This window comes from Aquila chrysaetos, chromosome 5, assembly GCF_900496995.4.
Source record: "Aquila chrysaetos chrysaetos chromosome 5, bAquChr1.4, whole genome shotgun sequence".
In the NCBI taxonomy this organism is placed as follows: domain Eukaryota; kingdom Metazoa; phylum Chordata; class Aves; order Accipitriformes; family Accipitridae; genus Aquila; species Aquila chrysaetos.
Genome location: NC_044008.1, coordinates 76,546,581 through 76,556,589, shown reverse-complemented (window position 1 = coordinate 76,556,589; position 10,009 = coordinate 76,546,581). Strand labels below are relative to the sequence as shown.

General features: G+C 43.6%; 1 protein-coding gene across 11 annotated transcripts in view; it reads left to right on the top strand.

Annotated features, from left to right (window-relative positions):
- The window catches only part of CCDC57 (coiled-coil domain containing 57), a 52,560-nt gene that overhangs the window by 1,396 nt on the left and 41,155 nt on the right, over window positions 1-10,009 (top strand). For 2 of the 11 annotated variants that reach the window (XM_030014661.1, XM_030014646.1), the window contains exons 1-2: window positions 22-276; window positions 1,727-1,856. The exons of 3 other annotated variants lie outside the window; for them this stretch is intronic. The gene's annotated coding sequence lies outside the window, so the exon portion shown is untranslated. Of the gene's footprint in view, window positions 1-21; window positions 277-1,721; window positions 1,857-6,942 lie in introns of those variants that run through there. 6 more of the 11 variants (XM_030014658.1, XM_030014651.1, XM_030014655.2 and 3 more) reach the window with 6 other exon arrangements.

Here is a 10,009-nt window from a genome sequence, read left to right as displayed (position 1 = left end):
CAGGTTTGCCCGCGCAGGGGCGGCCGGGCCGCGTGCGGCCCGGCTCCGCCGGCGCGGGAGAGGCGGCGGCCGCCGTCCCGCCTGAAGCGGAGCCCCGTGGGCGCCTCGGGCCGTGCAGACCAGCGCACAAAGCACTGACCGACACCAGCTGTGCGTTGCTTGCATAGAGCGCCACGCGGGGCTGGATCCTGCCCGCGTGGAATGCTGCCCCGGCTGCTGAGGGGAGCAGGACCCGAGCAGCGGACTTAAATGTACGAATTGGCTTCTGCAGTTGAGGTTTGTTCTGTGCTGCCGTTTCTGTTTTCCGGGGAGTGATCACAGTTTCTTCATTGTCTCCTCACATAGGAAGGACTCTTATGAGCTTCCTTGCTTTTTTTTTTCCTTCTTCTTAGTCATTTTGATTGTGATATTGTGCATTCTGCAGGTAACTTACAGGCTTCCCTCTGCATCCTTTACCAAGGCAGTACCACCTGCAAATATGCCTGCTTGAGATACCTCTCCTTTTACATGCAGATGGAGTGAGCTTTCTGCACTGATCTTCTGTGGCTCTACTGCTATTCATACCAATGTTGAATTATAAAACTGAGTGTGTGTTGATAGTGCTGTTATTTAGCATCCACACAAATTGTGATGGGCTTCTAAAGTGCAGTACAGAAAGTAGCACTCCTTAGGCTACTCGGGGCTCGGGAAATTCAGGAGTAGGCACTCCACTCCTTTGTGTGCTTACAGCACACAATTCAGGGTATAGGGGAGTGGTCGTCCCCCTGTACTCGGCACTGGTGAGGCCGCACCTCGAATCCTGTGTTCAGTTTTGGGCCCCTCACCACAAGAAAGACATTGAGGTGCTAGAGCATGTCCAGAGAAGAGCAACGAAGCTGGTGAGGGGCCTGGAGCACAAGTCATATGAGGAACGGCTGAGGGAACTGGGGTTGTTCAGCCTGGAGAAAAGGAGGCTGAGGGGAAACCTTATTGCTCTCTACAACTACCTGAAAGGAGGTTGTAGCGAGGTGAGTGTTGGTCTCTTTTCCCAAGTAACAAGTGATAGGATGAGAGGAAACAGCCTCAAGTTGCACCACAGGATGTTTGGATATTGGGAAATAGTTCTTCCCTGAAAGGGTTGTCAAGCATTGGAACAGGCTGCCCAAGGAAGTGGTTGGTTGAGTCAACACCCCTGGAGGTATTTAAAAGACGTGTAGATGTGGCACTTAGGGACATGGTTTAGTGGTGGACTTGGCAGTGCTAGGTTTATGGTTGGACTCAATGTTCTTAAAGGTCTTTTCCAACCTAAATGATTCTATGATTCCTACCACCTGTGTGGGGATACATAGGGGTAGGGTTCTAACTAGAAGATAGTTAGGATACAGTATTGTCTTAATGAGAGCTATGGTGTTGCACAGATTAGTAGCTTCCAATATTTTAGAAGCTACTCGCTGAAATCAGGTCATACAGAGGGAGAATCTAAAACTCTTTTGATGCCGTAAAAGTTTTTTATTTTCCCTGCATGTTATGTTTGCTTTAGTTTTTGATTCAGTTTTGCTGTAGTACCCATTTGTACCTGCTTAGGGATTCATTGCAATAGTGTGCAAAGAGGAGCAAGGCCAGGTGGTTTGTTTTGGGTAGATAGCATACAGCCAGTGAGACATACATTGCTCATCTTAAACATCAGTAAAAACAGTTTTTGACTATCTACTATTACCTGAATTTAGGCCATTCGCTTACAGGCTAGATGAAGGTAATTGCAGAAGAGCAAAACCCACTGATTCTTGTGGAGCTTCTGAAGCAAGCAGTGCAGTGCCTGAAGCCCAGCAAAATTGGTGGAGTCTAGCAGCTGAAGACATTTTTACATGTCTTTACAGGTAATCTTGCTTATCTGGGAAAAGGAAGTATGATCTCCATTGCCAGTCCCAAAGGACTGCAAAACTTCCTACAGTTTTCGAGAGGGAGACAGTTTTATTTGTCATGACCCTACCCTCTGACTGTAATTTCTTAAGGAGGACAGTTCCATCCTTCCAAATCTTCTGCTTTGTTACTGAACTTTACTTGAATCACTACGTCATAGAAATGTATAGCTACCAGTAGGATTTTTAATTCAAACCTTAGAGGTATGTACTTTGTGAAGATATTTTCAGGAGGGACAGAGGTGCCTAGGAGTGGAGAGGAGTAACGGTGAAAGTGAAGTTGGCAAAATACCTAAACCATCAGTATCTCTTATAGCCATTCAAATGATATAAGGCTAGATAAGGAAAGAGGTGTTAACCAAACATGTTAAAAAGACAGAAAAGAGGACTGGTGTGTCCTTCACATCTGTCAGCATTGCCCCTACCAAAGCCTCCATCTTGCTGCAGCCTAGTCAGCAGAGTGCAACACATGCTCACTGGTTAGCGTTTACTTGTAGAACACTCACACCATTTAAGAGGTCAGTGTTTTTTTTTCTAGAGGCAGAAGAGTGTCATTGCAGTTGGTCTGCTTTTCAGAAGTGGACCTCCATACGCATAGACCAGCTGCTGAGAAAACTGACCGGTGGTCTGTGGTCTCACTTTTGTAGCTGACAGCTCCTATTGTTTTTGAAGAATGCATTTTTCTGAAAGAGATGTGTTTGCAGAGGATGACGTGCCAGGGTAAATGACACCCGCCAACATCAGCACCCAGATCACTGGATTTGATTCAGTACTCAACAAGGCAGTAGTGTAAGTGAGCAGAACACAGGGTTGCTGTGCTTGTAGAAGCCTGTACAGGGTCTGGATAACCTCATAAACACTTGGAACTCAGATGAAGGCACAAAACCCCTATCTGTTAGGTGGAGTTATATTGCATGTGTTTAAGTATTAAATATGTTGCAGTACACTTACGAGTAGAGGGAATATTAAAGTACAGCAAAGAGAACTCAAAACACAGTGAGTGAAGGCATCTAACTATGAAAAGAGCTTTGAAAAATTCTTTACAGTTCTAACTAAATTAAAAAAAAAAATCTGCATCTTATTATTGTTCATCTGTAAGTATGCCACTTATTACAGATATTCTCAAAGTGTTGTTGAACTCATGAGGAATCCTTAAATAGACAAATTCTTTGTCCAGAGTAGACTGTGAAAGTCTCAGTTTAGTTTCTTGCTAAAGGGGTTTCTTAATAGGAAAGTATAATATCGTTGGGTTATACTTAATAGATGCTAGATTCCACCAACCCTCCACTAAAAAGCCCTTCACTCCATAATTCCTTAATAGTTTCCAAATAAATGGGGATCATGGTATGTTCTTTATTTATGTATTTCATTTGATTGACTGTGTCTGTTATTTTTTATTTTATGCCTTTGCGGCAAGGAAGGCGCAATAATGATATTCTGGGTACAGAAAAGACGGGCACATTGCTGGCTCATGGTCAATTCGTTGTCTGGCAGGACCCTCAGCTTTCCAACTGGCTGCCCCCAGGCTGTACAGGTGCATGGGTTTATTCCTCTCCAGGTGCAGGACTTTACATTTTCCTCTTTTGGGCTTCATGAGACTCCTACATTGTTTCCATTAAAAACAGAGTGATGCAGTGAATCCAATAACTGCCATTCACATCAGTAAAGACAGTGAGAGAATGCTGGAAATTTTTGCCAGATCAGGCTTCCAAAAAGGCAGAAGTGACTGGAATATTGTTACGGAGTATAAATACGGAGAGGGTAGCTGACATTAGGACAAAGCTTCATTGCTCTGGAATTTAGGGCTTCTGATGGCAAAGGTCTTCCCTAGCACCTCCTGAACTGTAGAAATGCTTTTGTGTATCGTAACAGTTTTCAGTGGTTGCTGCTTCTTGTTCCAAATTCCAGCTGTACTCTTTGCTTTTTGTGCAGTTTGTAGGTGAGCCCCAAATACTACATTAAAGGTGCCTGTAAACATCTATTCTTATTAAGCTTTTATAGATATTTTGGTTTTAAGGCTATGTTTTCTTATTTGCACTGGAATGGAGTCTGTTGTATTAATTATGGGTTTTCACTGCAGTATTTTTAAGAATGTTAACAGTAACATTGAACATTTAAAATGGTTTCAAACACGGCTAACTGCACTGTGCAATGCATACACCTCTGCCTTTGATTCAAAAGGTAAATGTAGCAGATCATGTTGTACAAAGAGCCCTTGTAAGATCTTTACTGCAGAAAGGCCAGTAATATTCAGAGTTGAGGTTTCGGTAATTTTTAGTTTGTTTCTAAAGGAAGTATGAAAATAAGGTCTTTTTATATGACTCTCAAGATTGAGGAACAAGAACTGTACCTACAAAGAGGTATATAGTCTTCAAAAATATGAACCCACAGTTGTACAGGTAGACATGGAAAAGAGAGACATGGAAATCAAATTCTTCTAGCCTGGATAAAACTGGAATTTAAATGTGTCATTTATTTCCTGAATAACAGTACCCAAATTTCAGAGGAGATCAAAAATTCCTCTGCAGTCCTTTGTGAAGCAGGCCACTTTTATTTAGAAGATGCTCTTTTTAGTTCTGAATTTTTTATATTTATTGTTTGTATACTGTATACCAAATACGTTCCTCGGGGTTCTGTGGAAATAAATTTATTCATTTCAAGGAAAGCTGCACTTGAAAGAAAGACTTTTCTGAATCACATTTTAATTTTTATGTTTCATCAAGGTTTCTCTGAATGTCCAGGTAAGCATCTTTGGAGTGTGCCGTGGCTCTCATGTGGCCTGTGTCTTGGAACTACTTTTCCATAGAAGCAAGAATGAGGGTGGCAGGATTAATAGTTTGTGTAATCCTGGGTCTTGTCTTGTTATGGAGTTGGGCCATGATGAGTTGGACATAGCCTTTGGACTGGAAACTTAAAAGCGCCTTCAAGTCTAGTAGTATATTTGTAGCTCGGATATACCCTGCTTTTCCTCTCTAAAATGCAGCATTTTCAGAGGGTGGGTCCATTTTCTTTCTTTCTTTGTCAAGCTGCTTGTAAGTGTTGCTACTTCACAGTACAGATGGGGCCAAAGACTTGTATTCAGAAGTTGTGACTCTGAAGGTGGTTCTAAAGGTGGCTGAAATCCACCTTTAGCCTAAATCTTACCGAACCCACTAGTGTTTGATAAGAACCGAAAATCTGTCTGTCTCTTCTAAATTCCTGTTCATTTTTGCTAAAAAGGAAAAATATTTCCTTTCATTTCCATCTATGAAACTAGGACGTTTTCTGCATTTATTTTAGGTGTATACAGGTTTCTGCATTGATCCCAAAATCCGTGTTGTGTAGACTGTTATCTTTCTGACTCACAGTTAAGATTAAAATTTACCCTTTTCGGGCACTATTGAGTCACTAGAAGCCATCAGTTACTCATTTGGGGAACTGATGTGCATTTAACTACGTGACTACGGGCTGTCTGAAGGTACCTTGGAGAATATGACTGCTAATTTGAAAGGGGTGGCGGGGGTGAGGAAGAGTTGCAAAAGATAATGCGGTTGATAGGTTAGGCAACTCTGGGGTAAGACATAAAGAAAAGGAATATGCCACCAGTCAGCATGGTATACGGATTTAGACTTTCGCATACTATGTATTGATTCTGATGAGTGCTTTGAGAGGCCGCTGCAGAGTATAAATTATGCTGGGACTTGCGCTATAATTTTTGTGTGCTCAGATTTGGAAAATCATTTGAGGCCAGATTTCACTGTTGTGTTTTAAACCAGAGGGGATTCATATAAACAAATTAACTACATCCCTTTAATAATTGTAGTATTCTGAAATTATATGTAGATACACTTCATGTAGCTAAATGAAACTTTAATCAAATATTATTAGTCAGATTATTAGTTCTGATTCTAATTTTCAATAATAGTTACTGATGGAAATAAACCCCTCCTTTCTTTAGATGACATGGGGTCAGGGAATAACAGTTCTCTTCAGATGACCTAATGAAAGATATATAAGAACTACTGATAATAGTCTATTTTCTTTAAATTAGTGTACTTCAGATGTAATTCATGCAACATTCAGGTTTCTGAAAGGTGTCTCATCTGACAAAGCCATTTATATAATCCGGAAACACAAAAGAGTGAGAGAGCATTACAGGAAGTTTGCCTCATGACTTCCAGAAAAGCAAGTCATCTGGAGTGACTAAGGGAAAATCACACTTTACGTCCAGTTCATGTCTTAACATCTTCCTCAGTCTCACGTAGACAGTGTCGTCTGGTTTAGTTGATAGATACATTTTTTAATAATTAAATGCCTTGGCAGCAGAACGAACTTATCCGTGCTGCACGACCTTGTGTTGCAGTTGGCCTGAGCTTGTTTTACAAGCATTTAAAGTTTTTCACACGACGCAGTGGGAGTTAGGAGAGAATGGGAAGTTTGTTCCCTGTTTGCTCCCGTTCCTAACAGCTGTGCTTGAAACGGGCCAAGACTCTCTTTCCGGATCCGCACTAGGGAGAAATTGTTTAATACTAAGCAGTGTGATAAACAAAACGTACAGAAAGAGAAGTGAACAAGAAAATGAGATTCCAGAGTATGAAGCAAGCGTTAGCTGTGTTTTGGGCGAAGGGGCTGTTACTAAAAGCGGCCGGGGCTACCCAGGCGTGAGCACATCCTCGCGGTGTGGAGAGGGGCTGCGGCACGTTAACGGGGAGGACGAAATGGGGAAGCTGGGAGGAGAGGAGTGTGAGACCGAGTGCCTGGAAGCGATGCAGTGAGAGGCACCGAGAAGCGCCGGCTGGCTGAGCAGGAAGCGGGGCGGCGAGGGGAACGGGCGATCCCCGACAGAGCCAGGCTTGGAGCAGGAGGCGCCGGCAGCGGCGGGGGCGGGGGCGGGGCCGGCGCCGAGCGGGCCGCGGCCGGGCCCGGGGCGGGTGAACAGACGCCCGGGGGCGGGGCGCGGCGGCGCCGGCAGAGCGCTGATTGGGCGCAGGTGGTGCGCGCCGCGAGGCCCGCCTGGGGCGGACGGTGGGCGGGGCGGCAGGAGCCGCGGTTGCCATGGAGACGGGCCTGCCTCGCGGTTCCCGTGAGACGCGGCCTGCGGCCGTGAGCGGAAGGACGGGCAGGTTCGTGCCGGGAGGAGCCGAGCCGCGACCGGACAGAAGGCACAGCGGCCGCACGGCATCCTGTGGTGCCGGAGCTTCTCCTTCAGAGCTCCCGACGCGGCAACCGTGCCTCTTGCGCCCTTTTCGCTCTCTGGGGATCCGCTGTCTTTCCGCAGCCTTCCCGCTACTAAGTGCCCTCTGTGTGCTGCCTCTGAGTCCCGAGTATTATCTTGTGCTACGGTGTGCTCCTCTCTACTGCCTGCCTCTAAGGGATCTGACCTCGGCTGTCTGCCTGCCGTCTGCTCTTCTGCCTCAGAGCATCTGACCCTCTGGGCCCTCCATGGGGCTTCTCACCCCTCCTCCTGGGATCTGCTTCCTGCCAGCTGGCTGTTCCACTGGCTGTGTCTTCTCTTGCTCCCACTCGATTATGTCTTTCTCTCCCTCTCTGCAGTTAACGGCCTACAAACCTCTAGTCCTGCGGGGTACTTGATCCCTGGCTTGCCAGTAGCATTCCCTTCCTCCAGCCATGTGTCTGTCCCTTCCTGTCATCCCTGAGGATATTTGCTTTAGGAACTCAGTGTCTGTGTTCCACACGGTGTGTTGCCCTCTTATTTACATTCTTGGACACTCTCTAGAATATGTACCCATTTCTCAGTCCCGGGGCAATTTTTTCTTCCCACCATACCTTGTCTTTTACTTACACAGTCCCTTAGGCCTCCTACTCTTCTGTCTGTCCTGCTTAATGGCAGAGCCTGACATCAGGCTATCGTGTACCCTGCAGTATAGCCCACCCCATACTTTGCCTGAGGTGTGTCCCTGCTCAGTACCTGACATCCCAGGTTTCTCTTGTATGTTATTGGTCCTTATCCTGTCACCCAGCTTCTGCTATATGTTATCTGTTCTGATCAGATTGTGTAATGCATGATGTATATTTGCTGTTTTATATGTCTAACCTTACTTGTAAGGCAAATAGCAAACCAGCTACTAGCAGTAAAGAAAGAGACAGCACACAAGTGATGATAATTTGTATTGTTGATTGTCATCCTTTTTTTCTTGGAAGTGTGTTGACAGGATTTCCTTCCCCCCCCCCCCCCCCAACAGTGCTACAGCACAACTACTTAACAGTGTAGCTGTGGCCTGGGCTGATTGCTTGTCTCATGACTTGCAGCACATAGTGAAACAGCTGTGCTAATACTCAGGGTGGTCTTGGTTCTGTCACTGCTTCATCAAGGAAAACAGTTGTAGCTAGAGATACTTAACTGGTACTGGCTGTGTGGTATTTTCTCTCATCTTCTTTTCTGTAGTTTTGAAAGGAGGAGAAGCAATCCCAGTTTATTAGCTCCGCTGGTCTGTTATGCACATCTTATTCTTGGTACAATAAGGGTATGTTATAAGGATAGCAAGGAAGAGAGAAGCAAGTACAGCTTCTGTATACTTTGAACAAAATTTTAAAGCTTTACACCTCTTGGACAAATAGGGGTTGTATGGAAGTCTGAAGGTTCTCAAGTATTACTCTGAAATGTTCTTCAGTATACCTAGTTCTTGGTTGAAAAGTGACTAGATCAAACATGTCATCTAACTTCCTGTTGTTGAAATAGCATTTTAGTAGTAACAGTTGCGAAATCTCCATTGAATCAGAGATGCCAACCACATTCGATTGTGTGTGATTTATAGCGAAGCCATCATTTTTCCTTTGGTAAAGAGGCTGATATGCATCCCATTAGGCCCTTATGTGGGGGAACAGGGGTACCTATCAATCACCTCTTTCTGGATATGCTTGAAGTGGTTGGATTGTAATGGGTACAATGGTCTTTGCCATGTAGGTTGTATGGGTAACCTGTGCTTGTTGTAAGATGTTGTCTCTTACTTATATGTATGCTGTTTCCTAAGTCATCTTTTAATGTCATCATATATAGGTTTACTATTCTTCTTTTGACTGTAAGACATCCAGGCAATTGGTGCAATTTATATTTTAAATTACACTGTTATTTCCATTATGGTCTTTACTGAAACTAACATGCAATTATAAATACTGCTGCTATCAAAGGCAAAATGCTCCCTTCTCCCCTATTAAATTGCATTTCTAAGAAATACAGCTCTCTGTGATGGAAAGCAATATTTTAAAATTACAGGGAGGCTCATTTATTCATATTCTTATATGGAATGAATGATTCCCATGTTACGTGTAATCCCGACTCACCTCAGGATACCGCTTTCAATTTACCAGTGCCATTAATTTGAATGACATATATGGAGATGGGGAGGAAGGTTGTTTTTATAGGCAACTGTGTGGTGCCTTTTAATTTTAAGATAATTGTAGAGAGAGTTTGTAAAAGAAGTATCATTTTTCTTAACCACCTCTTTCCAGGAAAAGCTGTGACTTCAGTTCGACGATTTCAAGGAAGTAGTAGGCTGGAGCTGTGGTCTTGCTTTTGATTCCTTACACAAAGGTCTTGTCTAATAATCTATTGATAATTTTAGCTAATGAAGCATACATCAGGTTTTTAAAAGGCACTTACAAAAGTATTTTGATACCTTAAGGGGTGTAGAGTGAGCATAGTTTCTTTCAGTGCCTTGAATCCAGAAAGCATCTCATAGGCATTTTTTATCTTTGATGTAGTTATGATTGAGGTGGAGGGGGGAAAGAAGTCAGATTTAGTTAATCTTTTTAACTGTGGTAGCCATCAGATGCATTTGGAGCAACAGTAGCTGAAAGGAAGGTATAGAAAGAACAAATGTTCCTTAGCGTTGCATGTTATAGGCAGGTAGGCAGTACTGTTCGTGAATATGCATGACAGTGACTTTTATAAAAAATACCTATTTCTGCTTACCCAAATGAAGAAGATACTATTTACACTATTTTCTACATGGTAGCATGATTTGAAGGTTGCCAACAAGAAGCAGAATATGAAGAGAAAACATAATGTTATTTTAATTGCCTTAGGGATAAATGTGAAATCTAGGCCAACAGAATTGAAAGACCACCAGATCATTGTGTCCTCTAGCAGTGGTTGTTACTCACTGTACCTG